Genomic DNA, 5,024 nt, shown 5'->3' on the forward strand with positions numbered 1-5,024 from the left:
TATCTACGCGGCGGGAAAATATTTCACATGTCAAAGAAGAGACGCAGAGAAAATGCAGTGGTGGAGAGAGAGGAAAGGCCAAAAAATAAAAATAAAATAAACAAAATAAAATTTTTAATTTTGTTTATTTTTATTTTTTGCCCCTCCTTTCTCTCTCTCCACCACTGCGTTTTCTCTGCGTCTCTTCTTTGACATGTGAAATATTTTCCCGCGGCATAGATAAACTGTTGTTTGTCATTGGCGGATGAAGGAAGTGCCAGTATGACAGACAGCTACATTTCCCTTGAGCGAGGCCATGATAGTCAGCTTCCATCTGTACAGTCCTCTCCCGTGCAGCCGTTTCAGACTCAAACATGCTGTTTAGATCAGTTTTTTGTTTTATATACACCTGGAGAAAATTTATACAGTCTCCTCCTAGACTTTAGAACAACCCATGAATGTGTAAAATAAAAGTGGACTGTTGAGAAAAAGAGACAAAGGCTTTGTGAATGAACATCAGTTTTCTTTTTCTAAAACATGTATATAAATTAATTCTGCTTGTGTTTGTTGAAGTCCAAGGTCTTTCGCTCTCAAGTCCGATTTTAGTCAAGGCAGGTTTATTTATATAACACATTTCATGCATAGTGGTAATTCAAAGTACTTTGCAGAGAAATAATTTTTAAAGAAAATTCATAAGAAATACAGAAAAAATTTTGATTTTGAATTTTGAACGGTTAATTAAAAAACAGTTGTTAGGTTTAGACTATTTGTTTATTAGTAAAATTAGCAATCATAGTTTTATTATATAAATTAAAATTACTCTATTATTTTTAGTAAATGTATGCAAAATAATTTGTATTATTATTTTGTTATATGTTATAGTAATATTATATTATTATATATTGTACTCTATATTTTATATGCCATATATTATTGTATAATGAAATTCTGTTAATTTATTGTAATAGTTTATTTGCAAATGTATGGAATATAATATAATTGTTATTTTATTAGTGTATTTGCTAATGTTGCAATATAAAATAATTGTTATATTATTTTGTTATATGTAATAATAAAATATTACTTTATATCTATTATTTTGAGACATGAAAATTTTGTACTTAAAGTGCATTAATGTACATTTTTAAAAACATTTACCTTGTAAAAAATATTAGAATTTTTTGCAAAAATAAATGTAAAAGATTGTATATAATTGTTATTTTTATCTATTTATTTTGTTTGTAAAACATAATATTGTTAAAATTTTGTACAATTTATTGAAGTATTTTTTGAAGTATTTTAAATATTTTAAACTTTATTATTCTTGAATTTGTCATGAATATAGCCTTTGATGTGTAAAAATTTCTATACATATACATACAATGTTGATATGTGGCCCACCACAATATGAACACTGACCGCCACAAATAGATTTTCCAAAAGGCTTTGACTTCATTGAATAAACATGAGCACTGCACGTTTCAAAATCAAAACGTGGCAAGAGTGTTTTTATATGAATGTATAATTTTTGAAGGGAACCGATTGTCTTCAGAAAAGTTTTGATGTCATTTTCTTTTCATCTTCCTGATAAAGTAGCGTTCATGAGTGCAGCGCTGCTTTGATTACAGCCGTTACTGGGGAAACCACTGTTTCTGCTGCTCTTAAAGCGCCTCCTGCTGGCAGAGAGTGAATTTGCACTTTCAATAAGCCCGTCTTCTGTTTTATATTTACATTACATATATATTTTCCCCAGGGGAAGTGACGCCACACATAGAGTGCAAGTCTGTGGGAAACACTGCAACGATATATTTATTATTATATGTCTGTTCAGGGAGAAGAAGATGTCTCGAGTCAGCGCTCTGAAGGTCCTGGATTACGGGATGATCGGTCCTGAGGGGTCGGATAACTGTCACAAGTTTGTGGACATCCTGGGCCTGCGGACCATATTCCCTCTGTTCATGAAGACGCCCAAGAAGATGAAGAAAGTGGGGATATCGGACAAGGAGCACGAAGGTTTGTAGTGTTCAGACGCACTATTTTCACTTGCTGCAGCTTTTTCCCTCTTTCTCTGTTGTAGCTCTATTTTGTTTCCAGTGCAGAATTATTTCTCACTAGTTTTTTTTTCTTTTTAAAATGTATTTAGTTTGGCGGAGTTGCTCAATTAGCAGTGAACACACACACAGGCGTTTGTAATATGACGGCGAGTTCACAGTAATATCTTTTTCTGGGCTGTTATTTAAAGTTCAGCCGGCGGTTTATTCCGTGGGGAGTAAAACTCTGCGGCTGCTGCTCTTATTGTTTTGCCACAGCGATACAAATAAGCTCCTCACACTATTCTTAATGGTTATTAGAGACCTGCAATGAGACATCCAGAGAGAGAGAGAGAGGATCTCACTTCTGCTGTAATTTCATGCGCTTGCACGCTAGAGTTTGACAAATATAAATGTGTTGGATACATTTGGACAGTGTGGAAAGAGGCCTGTCTGAAATCAAGCTGAAATGGACCTTATTTAGGATCGATGGCATATTTCATTTGAATGCAAACAATGCATTTTTTACTCTTTTTTTTTTGAAAGTATGTAGAGTTTTGTCATCTGATACTGCAATATTAGGACTTACTGGCACATTATAAAATTGCATCTTAACTCCCCAGATCTCTTTGCGTTTACATTTATGCATTCAGCAGATGATTTTATCCAAAAACGACTTACAAAAGAGGAGGATTAAACACTAATTGGTAAAATTAGTGACGCACTTCACTTTATTAATGCTTATATAATATAAATTAGGCCATAAGTATATTGTTCTAAGTATGTAATTAAAAAAAAATTTAATTTATTATATTAATTTTAATTTATTAGTTTATTTGCAAATGCAATGCTTAATCGTCATTCAAAACGGTAATTTTTTTTGTAAATAATATGATTAAAAATATGAAATATGATCTAAAAACTATCATTGCAAAAATATCATTGCATCTCTCTCTTTTTAAAATTATTAGCTAAATTTATTTACATTTTTTGTTAAATATTGCATGTTGTTTTGTGATGAAAATGAACCATATTTTTAGGACCAGTTAACTGTTTTTGCATGACAATTAAGCACATTTCCCATAAATAGATAAATAAACACTACTGTTCAAATGTTTGGGAACAGTAAGATTTTTTTAATGTGTTTGAAAGAAGTATCTTCTGCTCATCAAGGCTGCGTTTATTTGATCAAAAATACATTAAAATCAGTAATACTGTGAACTATTTCTATTTTAATATACTTTAAAATAGAATTTATTCCTGTTTACTATACATATATAGATCTAAAAACTCATCAAATGTAATTATTAAATCTGCAGATGTGTAAAAATATGTTTGCATGTCCCGGTTTAGCAAATTTGTCCTCAAAAGTGACCGTTTATCCTTGAAAATAAAAACACTTGTGCACATGTTTTATTTTTGTAAATTGGTTTGTTTGTCGTCTTGGGAAACGGGTGGTATTATGACGTTGTCATGCAAAATATGGTTGGTGTGAGATTAGCATCTTAATTCTTGACAACAAAAGGTGTTTATGAAGATGCAGTGGTTAATTAATTACCAGCTTTGATGACTGAGAGTTAGAGTAATTAAACGGCTAAGCTCTTATGGCCGATCGAGGAAGTTCAGACTGATCCCCATAAAACCCCCTCTGAAATGTACTCGACTCCACCACGCGCTCGCATTAGCATTCGTAATTAGCTGATTAGAAAGTGCGCTTTCCGTTTGCAAACAGACCAGAAAGATTTAGCAAGGAGAAATAATGTCTTCTGCCGCATTGCATTGTGTGCAAGTCTTTTATTGACGGATAATAGTTTAAAAGAACTGGGAAGAACAACATAAAAAGTTCAAACTTAAGCTAAACTTCTGCAGTGCTAATCACCAAACAAATGAACGGCGTCCTCCTTTTGTACAGGGAACTGAAATGACCGTCGACAGGTAAACAATCCTGACAGGCACAAAGAGAAGAGACGAGGTTAATCTTCAGCTCGAGCACAAGCGCGTGACAAGAGCTTCGGCCGCTTTCACTTAACAAGAGCCGCTTCGGCAGAATAATTGCATGTTGTTGAGCTGGAGAGCGGAAGAATTGAGAAATGATTTGGATGTGTTTTAGCTAATGATGTGTTAGCGCTGGCGGGAGTGAAATAAGTTTTCTCGGAGTCGTGACACGCTGAACGTCCGTCTCACGGTCGCCGTGAACTTTGAACTCATCAGCCAATTTAAACGGCCGATTTCTTCAGAGTGTGTGTGTGTGTGTGTGTGTGTCGCTGAGACTCAGGGAAGCACTCTGAAGTATTTAAGTTTTGGGTTTGGTCCTGCCGCAGGGATGAGGGTCACAGCAGCGTTGCTCCGGGTTTTGTCTGACGCCTCGGGCCGGTGAAGATGAATATCCTCAGGATACGACAAAATAAAGTTGAGACTCTCCAACAGGGCCAAATTGCATTGCATTTTATTTCACTTTTAATTAAAAATGAGAAATGTAGCTGAAAAAAGTGTTTTTTTTTTACATTTTATTTTCAGCTAAATTTTATTTCAAGCAACAAAGGTTTTGTTATAAATAGTTTAGTTTTGGTGGATAATTCCGACTAGTTATTTTTATATCACTGAAACACTAGCTTTTAGTAATATTTTTAACTAGTTTTTATTTTTTATATTTTCCATTTTCATTTTTTGGTTAAAATTTTAGTAATTATGTTGAGTTTTTATAATTTTTATTAGTATATTTTATTAGTGTAAGTACACTTTATTAGTTACTTAAACTAAATGAATACCTGAAATAAAATAAGTGGCAGCTTTTTTCGTAAATGATTTCAGTTAATGTTTGTTTTATTTCAAGCAAAGGAAATGTTTTAAAGGGGTGGTTGATTGCGATTTCACTTTTTTAAGGTTAGTTAGTGTGTAATGTTGCTGTTTGGGCATAAACAATATCTGCAAAGTTGCAGCGCTGAAAGTTCAATGCAAACGGAGATATCGTCTTTTAAAATTCTGGCAGTTTAATGCCTACAAAAACGACTGGTA

The 5,024-nt window shown here is 33.3% G+C and overlaps 1 pseudogene; it reads left to right on the top strand.

Annotated features, from left to right (window-relative positions):
• LOC107727135 (beta-catenin-like protein 1) overlaps positions 1 to 5,024 on the top strand; it is a 56,361-nt pseudogene that overhangs the window by 24,486 nt on the left and 26,851 nt on the right.

This window comes from Sinocyclocheilus rhinocerous, unplaced genomic scaffold (genome assembly GCF_001515625.1).
Source record: "Sinocyclocheilus rhinocerous isolate Xijiao unplaced genomic scaffold, SAMN03320098_v1.1 scaffold7084, whole genome shotgun sequence".
Classification (NCBI taxonomy): domain Eukaryota; kingdom Metazoa; phylum Chordata; class Actinopteri; order Cypriniformes; family Cyprinidae; genus Sinocyclocheilus; species Sinocyclocheilus rhinocerous.